The sequence below is a fragment of the Vigna radiata genome, chromosome 4 (assembly GCF_000741045.1).
Source record: "Vigna radiata var. radiata cultivar VC1973A chromosome 4, Vradiata_ver6, whole genome shotgun sequence".
Lineage (NCBI taxonomy): Eukaryota > Viridiplantae > Streptophyta > Magnoliopsida > Fabales > Fabaceae > Vigna > Vigna radiata.
In genome coordinates this window covers 9,316,542-9,326,519 of record NC_028354.1, presented here as the reverse complement: position 1 = coordinate 9,326,519, position 9,978 = coordinate 9,316,542, and positions in this window count along the sequence as shown.

The following is a 9,978-nucleotide window of genomic DNA, read 5'->3' as shown; positions in this document are numbered from 1 at the left end:
AAGTAGGGGAAGGGCGTACTGCAGGAGTAGGGGAAGGGTGTACTGCAGGGGTGGGAGGAGGAGGGTGTACAGTATAAGTAGGGGAAGGGCGTACTACAGGAGTAGGGGAAGGGTGTACTGCAGGAGTAGGGGTAGGTAGTGTACTAGGCACCTTAAGTACATACTTTGCGGTCTTCCGTTGCCTTTTTTTAGGCCTGGCTACCCCCTTTCCTTTATCAAGACGGTCTGAACCTTCTCCTGTCATTACTGCATTGAATATGTTTACAAATAAAGTGAAACAATAGAAAAGACTAAGGAAGGATCACTACAAATTAAAGTGAATTTCAAATTATTGCATAATAATGTATAGATAGTCAAATTATTTCAAATAAGGAAGGATCACTCTATTGAAATGATAGTTCAATTTGCTATTTAAGATAGTCGAACATTCAATCATCGTCATCATGATCATCATCATCATCATTTTCTTCTTCATCATCATCATCATCTTCATCTTCTTCTTCATCATCTTCATCATCATCATCTTCTTCTTCTTCTTCTTCTTCTTCTTCTTCATCAGCATCATCACCTTGTACAAGTGCTTCTAATTCATCTTCATCACCATCAGGGTCGCACAATGTGGTTATACGTTCAACTTCAATATTTTCTTATGGTTGTGACATTTGGTCAAGTTGGTAGGGAACATCTTCCTCAACCTCATTTGAGTCAACGCGACCTCTAGGCTTGGTTTGTATTGCTACAGTCCAACCACGCTTGTCAATATTGCGAAATGGTGGTTATGACACATAATAAACCTGTCTGACATTAGTTGGAAGAATGAAAGGATCAAACGGTCTATATCTGTTTCTCATGTGGAGTTCGACAATGTTAAACCTAGGATCCACTCTAGTACCAGCTCTAGAAGGATCAAACCATTCACAATAAAAAATTACTACTCTATTTGGAGAAGTAGTGTTGTTGTACTCTAGCTCATATATTTTATGAATGATGTCGTAAAAATCATCATAAGAACCCTCTATAAGACCCTTGACGTAGACACCACAATTTGTTGTTTTTTTTCCTTTAGACCATTCATGTGTATGGAATTTGTAACCATTGATGAAGTAAGTGTGCCATTCTTTCACACATCTCATTGGCCAATTGGAGAGATGTCTTAACTCTTGAACCATGGGAGTTAATGTCTCATTAAAAACTCACCCTAACACATTAAATAAAAGTGTATTTAGGTTTGTTCATTACAGTAGCTGGAAAATAAGCAAACACTAACTGGAAAATAAATTATGCACTAGAGAAAGTGATGCACAAGCATATTAAATTGGCTTAGAATTATTGCACCAAACTAAAAGTTTAAGTCACACCAAGCTAATCAGAACATCATTTCTAAATTGGCTTAGATTAGAATTTGAAAATAAGTGTAGTATCCAATTTTAAAAGGTAAAGTAAATGTCGTGGAAGCTTTCAATAAGCTGCATAATTGAATAATAAACACTTAACAAACTGGAATAATAAGCACTTAACAAGCTTTTATTGATTTAACAAGAAAGTAAAGTGGGTTATACTCCTTTTGGTGAGATTACTGCCATTATAGCATAACTTTNTTCTACAACCTATAAAGAGGAATTTTTCATGATTTGAGATTAGTTTGTAGCACTCTTTCAAAATTTATAAATTGTTTACAAGGTCAGCTTACTGCTTAGATGAGTTAGGTATTAATTTTTAGTCCTTGTAGTATAACTACGGTTTTGTCCACTCTAAAAGCTAGGGTATGGTTAAGTTGCAGGTATTATAAAGTATTGTTGAAGTTTCATTTTTCTTAACCATGCACAAAGAAGCTCCCATTTACTTGAGAACAAAGTTGGGCTTTAGCCCTGTAAAGTAATTGTTCTAAATCTCAACTAGTTAAAGTAATTGTTTACAATCACAATTTTATGGTTCCAGCAACTTTTCTTTATGAAATATGAGTTGTAGAAGCTGTCAGCACATGCTAAATATGATTAAATCAAAATATCACTGGTTCAGTTGCTCTATAACACCAATTTTAACCATTTTCACCTAACCAAATTCAAGCATAAGAATCAAATTGGAGTGTAATCATGTAATCTGACAGCAATTGAGATGTGAACAAGACTCTAGGAGTGATATAAAAGATGTCCGTAGGTGTTGTTGATCACTCTTTTATCCTAGGTTGTGTTGTCTATGTTTCATCCTTAACAACACTCTTTTACTTCCAACTCAATTTCAGTAGTTTGTTTACTTTTTATTTGTCTTTTACCATTTTTAAAGTTGCCTACATAACAGTTAAACTATAAACACTGACATAACAGTTAAGTTCTTTTTCAATCTCAAAGATAATGCTTATCATGAAAATAGTTTCAAAAATATGAGAAAAGAACTATCTGATAGAAGGAAATCTAATCCAGCTTATATTTGCAGATCCCAATTGTTTCTCTAGCTAAAGCAGCTGAATTGGCTTCTAAGTACTATAAAGAAGGGTTTAATACTTTAAAGCTGAAGGTGGGAAAAATTCTGGTCATGATAGACTGTCTAAAATTTATCATACATTTTCAACTCCTTCAATGTGCATAGATTGTTGATCACGAATGTCATGGTAGCTGCCAAATTCATGGATGACATTTCAGTCTCTCTTTCTCTCATCTATCTCACTACTCAAAACTTTCTTCACTTCAACAAAACTTTTCAATTTTTTTTGTATTTTTTCTGAGTTAGATGCAATACTTAAGGATAAATTTTTCACTCAAAACTTTGAAAAGAGGTTTTTGAAAAAGAAAACAACTGGTAGATATTGCATGATCATGGTGGAGGGTCCTTGTGATAGATTATGTGTTTCAACTAAGCGTATACAATTTTTTTTTTTATATTCTCACCCTCTTATCTCATTGTCGAACTCATATATATTAGTAGAGGGTGTTATTTGAATTTAAATCCCTCTAAACATGTCAAACTAACATTTTTCTCTTCCACAAGAGATTCAATTTAATTAATGCGTGAATAGAACATTGAATTAATATCAGTAACTCCTAACTATCTCCCTTAGATGTTTTGTGTAAGAAATGTCAAAATTCCAGCATGTGCCTACGTGGAGCTAGTGCAACTATTAAATATTTCTTCTCGCATCATGGGAAGACATTAAAATGTTGAAACTTTGTTAAGCAAACACATCTGATTGCCGACGCTTTTTCGACAAGAAAGTTGAAAAAGATAAATGTATTGTCATCCAGAGTCCAAATGCAAGACATACCAAAGTCCAAGTAAACGGCAACATAGCACAAATTATCAACGGTCAACCTAAAGCTATAGAATTAATGAACAATGAAAATGGTAATAAAAAAGTATAACAGAGTAAAACCTTGTATGAAAACAAACATTAAAAAAACACAAACACTCCATATGAGGTCAGCTGTGACTTCAACTCTACAAGCTATAGCCACATCCCAATCAAAGAAAAAGAAACAATAAATATAGTTGACTGACCAATTACGTGTGAANGACTCAAGACTCCAATNNATTACATAAGAATGATGTTTTTCAAATGTTGCGGCATTTAGTGCTTCCAATGAGAAACCCATTAAATTTAAACCAATAATATATTATTTTGCAACGTCCTCATCCACCTTTCCTACTCAGTCAATTAACTAATTTCAAACTTCCATCACGTTTTTCTATTTTCATACATGTTTCTAGATCATAAGGCAAAATACAAGGCAATGTTGAAGATTCTTAGCTCAAACAATGAAATTCAATAAGAGATTGCTTTAGTTGATTCTTAAAATTAGACGACTTTATATTTGAAGTAAAAGACTAAGTTAAATTTTATCCCCGGAGTAAAAATTAGCAATTCTTCTCAAATTATATGCATAACTACAAAAGAGATATAATTATGTTATATTACATCGAAGAAGCTCTCAAGTAAATGCGTCATTCAACTACAATGATTTTACTTGTGTAAAAAAGAATATATATCATTCAGTAGTTAGACAATTACAAACAATCAATCATGAGTTAAATTTCATTCAGTAGTTTAGCGATATCAAGTCAGATAAACTCTATAATCTTTGAGATGAATCTTCTCATCAAAACTCACCAACTTAACTTCTTTCTTTATCTCTTCTCAGTTTTTTTCATTCTCTAAAATTGAAACTCCACACCTTTCAATCAATATTGTGTTTGGTATCAACGTTGCTCCTAAATTCTTCTTATTCTTCTTCGAATTCTATCTCCTCAATTCTCGAGGTACGTTTCTAATCCAAATCTTCAACGTAGTTTGATTTTAATCTTATCATCTTCTATTTTATATTCATGTCAATAACATATTATTCATGTCAAATTACTTTTCAAATCTTCAATTAAGCTACGATCAACTTCCTCTTCTACCAGCTCAACCCCAAAACTCGTTTTCAAACCTCAGCCTCAGCACATACCATTACAAGTCCTAACCCGTCCTTCTTCCCCAGTGAAGCCACTTGCAGAGAGGGGCCCTGTGACCACAACTAATTTTACTCATGTTACTGCCTCATTCTCCCCTCATCTTTCTCCTCCATCAGGTACTCCATTATCAAAAATCACCACCACCATCACTATTAACCTCAATGAGGCCCCTCTTACCCTAGACTACTGCTGCTTGCATATCGTAGCTCACATATATTTTAAACAAGTCAACAACATATTCATAGCTAGACAAAGACAGCCAAATGCAAAAAGAAAGAACTCACCTTAACGGCAGCGAAGCCCTTCTCACGAAGCCCTAATATCCTCTCTCGTGAAGCCGTAATACCCTCTCTCGCGAAGTCCTTCTCACACAGTTAAAGCCACTTCGTCACACGCCATCCTCGCCAGCTAGAAGCTTTGCCCACGCCGCGACACCACCCTCTAACAACACCTCGTCACGCCGCCAAACCACCGTCGTTTAGAGGAGCTCAACAATGTCAGAAACAGTGGCTGGAGAAAGAAGGGCAGGGGAGAGTGCAGAGAATTTGGGAGTGAAAGTTGGGTTTTTTTTTTTTTGCTGAGGACAGAATTGGGGAAAATGGAAGTCTGACATCCCAAATTCTGATTTCATTAAGTGTGTGAATATACCGACGGGCAAAAAAGCCTTCGATAAAAAATCTGCCAATTACTGAAGGGCATAAGCCCTCGGTAATCACCATATAACAAATTAAAATCTCTTCCATTTACCAACGGGCTAAAGCCTTCGGTATATTACCTTTACCGAATGCTCAAAAGCCTTCGGTAATAATCCTTCGGTAATTAGCTTCTTTGTTGTAGATATTTGTAGAGTCAGGTCTTATTGTAGAATAAGCAATAGAATTCTCAAGAGGAATATCAGTTGGTGAAGCAAGGGGTGGGGATGCAGGAACTATCATGACATACAAGCCATCTCTTTCTTCAGCTTTCCCAATCATCTGTAGGGTTGACTTGTCCAGTATTTCACATGAAAATTCAGAAATGAGAATTTTACAAGATAGAGATTTAGTTAACTTTGTGAGATTGCAATCGGTGAGATTTTATGATAATAAATAAAATGAGACAAAGAACTGGATATATGATCAGTAGCACCTGTGTCTAGAATCCATTGNGAAGAGATATTACCTTGATCCTGAGAAGAAGTGGAAACATTATGAGAACTCACTAGACCAGTAGAATGTGTGACTGTGGGATTAGATTGAGGAAGAAGTGCCAATAGACCTTTAATTTGCTCTTGAGAAAGTTCCAAAGTTGAGGAATGTGACTGCGCCTGAGAATTATTAGAAGAAGAAACAACTGCAGAAGCCATTGAAGGAGAAAAAATATTAGGAAAGCCAAGAACGAGAGTTAGAAGATGAAGATTTTTGGTAGTAAGAGAATTGGTTGCGGAAGAACGTGATCAAGAATTAATTTTCTTCTAATACCATGTTACAAAAGAAGAAAGAATGAAATATTGTATTTCTTATTGAATGATAAGGAGAGAGTACAATTGATATATATATATATATATATATATATATATATATATATATATATATATATATATATATATAATTGTTCAGAGCAATATAAGAAAGAAATATAAGTATAAAAATATATGAACATAAATGCACAGATATGAACAGAGAATAAAATAATTCCAATAGTAATTTTGTAATTACGTACAAGTTTATTATATTATTTTTAATTTAAAGTAGAGATACTGTTGTGGGTCATTTCAATAATTGACATAATATTTTTTATTTTTTTTCTTCCTAGTCGTACCAGAAGGGATTTGGTATTGGTTATTTTGAACATTGTATTTCAGTTAAATGATCAAAGCATATTAAAACAAGTTAAGAAAAAAGTAGCTTTTTGGCTTCGGTTGTGAACCGAAGCTTAAACTTCAATATTAAGTTTCAGTTTTGGAATATGTAGTGCCTCAAATTTTGGAATGTCACGAGTTTACAAAAACTGGTAAATTTCAAAACTTTATCATAGTGCAAAAAAATAATTTTTAAAAACCTTAACCTTTTAACATGCATAGTTTATTAAAATATAATAGTTCCAAAAGTCTTGTCCAATTACGTTATTTCAAAAGTAACTAAAATGACTATGGAAATAAAACAACTACAATTACTTTGTTTCAAAAATCTATACCAAAAGAACTTTTTAAAGAAACTCAAATCTTTCCTTCGTCATCTCACGAATCTATCATGCTTTTGGAATATCTTAAATATCATCTGCTCACGTATAACACATGATATGATTATCGCTGATAATTTCATTCACAAACATACAAACACAAATATGTATGGGGTAAGATACCGATAAAGAAATCATAACAACAAGATATAAATATATCAATTATATCAACAATAATCAAACACCTCATACATAACTATAGGATTCCTAATCCTCTATCATAAACAATTCAATCATAATGAATTACTCAATTCTCAATACATGATTCTCTTACTTCAATCCTCGATCCTTGATCTCTAACCCTTGATGTGATCTCTAACATGTCACACATAGACCTTTGGTCTATCCACTCATTAGCAATTATGATGACTACTTACCATAACCATTATAGTAATATCGCGATCAACATAGCATAACTTGGAGCATCTTCAATACCATGATCATCACCATAGGTACACCACTATCATGATTATCCCAATCATGAATCACACCATGAGCATCACCAAAACATGAACTCCATCATGACAAAACTCAGTCACACTCTTGTACCCTACCTCACCGACTATAGTCGCTCCTATAGTCCAATCTGCAACTTCCCCATATAGATACATTCGAGTCATCCTTCTTCTGGCTTCAGACCTGTTTCCCTATCACACAAGGCAGAACATTCATCCCCTCATCAAAGAAGATTCAACACTTGAACATCATTATCTTTTCTACAACTATTTTCCAAAGAGAATAACACTCTCTTTTTAGCAACCAATGCCAAAGAGAGTCACCCCCTTTTCAACAACCAATTCCAAAGGGGATATCCCTCCCTTTTTCAACAACCAATGGCAAATGGAGCACCTATCCACAGATAGATCAGGATTTACTAGGTACAAAAAGTAAACTAATCTCTCATGCCTTATGTTCATTAACCACTAGTACAAAAACAAGGTATAACATTAAATATTTTTTACTTTTCACGTCGAATTCGAGAACGACGTCATATCGGGAGATGTTAAATTGACGTCGAATTTAAAAAATTCGACGTTAATTTAATGTCGAATTTTGTCAATATACGACATTAATTTAACTTCAAATTTTGTCAATATACGACGTTAATCAATTTTTTTTTAATTTTTTTAATTAATTATAATCAATTTTTACAACTCTACTAGACCTGAAAAGCAGAAAATGAAAACTAACCTTCAAAAGGTGGGTTCATCGGAATAAAGTGTTGCCACGAGTGAGAGAGAAAGTAGAATGCGCCTATGAAGGACAAGAACACCAAAATAATTGGAGAAAACAAACGAATATCATACCTAAAGTAGTTAATTAACATGCATTTGTATCAAATGAAAGAAATATTACATGTGATGGTCGTCAAACTTCGTCGAGAAAATGAGCAGAGAAGAGGGTCTCGTGAGCTAAGATAAAGTGAATGAATTTTCAATCTCTCGCTCAAATTTTTATTGAATTCACTAACTTTTTAACGTCTAAGTCTAGGACATTCGACGTTTTATATCCTTTTACGTCGAATTACAATTCTAAACAACGTTTAATAATTGCATTTATTTATAAAAATGCCACCGGTCATTTTTAATGGTTGTTATTAAGTGGTTAGACGTTAAACGCGTGACGTTATACGCTATTTTTGCACTAGTAAACTACACACACTCTGATGCATTCTGATGGAACCCTCTCCTAGCGTTAAGCACGCAAGAAGCAGCTCCAAATTATGCGTGTAGCGGAATGAAAGTTGGTGCAGTGAAATGGATGCAAAGAAGGTGTATGATGAAAGTTTGGATGAAGGTATTGTGTGTGTATGATATCTCCAAGCTTAAAAAGCCTTCCTATTAAGGAAGGAAGCTAGATGAGAGTGAGAGAATTCGAAATTCTCAGGTGACTGAAGTGTATAAGAGGCTGAAACAAATTCTACAGCATTTCATTACACTCCAAAGTGAGGAAAATACAAGAAGATGATCCTTCTATTTATAGGTGAAGAAGGGTCATGTTTATGAGCTAATTTCCCTCCCAAATTCAAATAAAACTCACTGGAAGAGCCAGCTGGTCGAAGCACAAGAACCAGGCCCGCACACATGGAAAGCCAGTCCTTCACATGAAAATGCCACATTCTGTAAGATAGCACAAGTCTGAAAGAAAATCACATTATGTTAGTAGTCTAATCGATTAGACTGGTCTCACTATTTGCTCTATTTACTTAAATTATGTTCTGCAATGTTCTCATCTGTCATGTTAAAAAGCTAATCGATTAAATCTGCTTTAATGTAGGCTTTTCAATTTCAAATGGGCTTCTTAATCAATTATAGTAAAACCCTAATCTGTTAAATTGTTCATCTCTCTCTCGCTCTCTGATTCTTTAAGTCTCCAAAACATCTTCATACCTTTACCTCTCCTTTAATCTCTCCATCAAGTTCTTTGTTTCATCTACTCACATGGCATCCTCCTCCCAACCAAAGCGCATGAAGAGAGTAACACGCAGGGCTTGTGTCCCCACTTTGGATGGGTGGATAAGCGACTATAAGGCTCAAGCTAACTTCGTGAACCTCTATAGAACAAGAAAACTAATCCCTCATGAGTACATCAATATTAATTTCTTTCGAAGAGAAAGATTCCTCTTCCAGGAATGGTTGGGTCATTAGGGGTTAAAGAATTTATGGAGCTTGTGGGAACTTGGTACCTTGACCTGGTAAGGGTACTCAAATCTGAAAATCAGTGAAGGTACCCTTTATTCTAGGGTGAAAGGGGTGGATATAAAATTGACAGATTAGGTCTGGTCCTCCATTGATGGATTTTGCCTAGGGGGTGAAAAGTCCCACCTTCGTATTAAGGGCTTACATAAATTCTCAATCTATCAAGGTTGTCTTAGTAACCCCAATTAACAATGTGATTATTCCTTAAACAAGACTAGAGGAATGAAGCGTGAAGATCGACTTTGTGCATTTGTTATTCCTTGGATCTTGCTTCCAAGGGGAAGCAATCATGCTCAGTTGACCACGGAGGACATCTGCCTCATTCATGCCTTGAAAGAGAATATCCAACCTAACTGGGTTGCTATTATTTCAGATAATATGATCAAGGTGACTAGGTTCACTAGTGCAAAATCGACGTATAATGTCACGCGTTCAACATCAAACCATTAAATAACCAACGTTAAATATGACCAGTGACATTTTTGTAAATAAATGTAATTATTAAACATCGTTTATAATTTTAATTCGACGTAAAATAATATAAAACGTCGAATGCCCCAGCGTTAGACATTAAAATGTTAATGAATTCAATAAAAATTTGAGCGGGAGATTG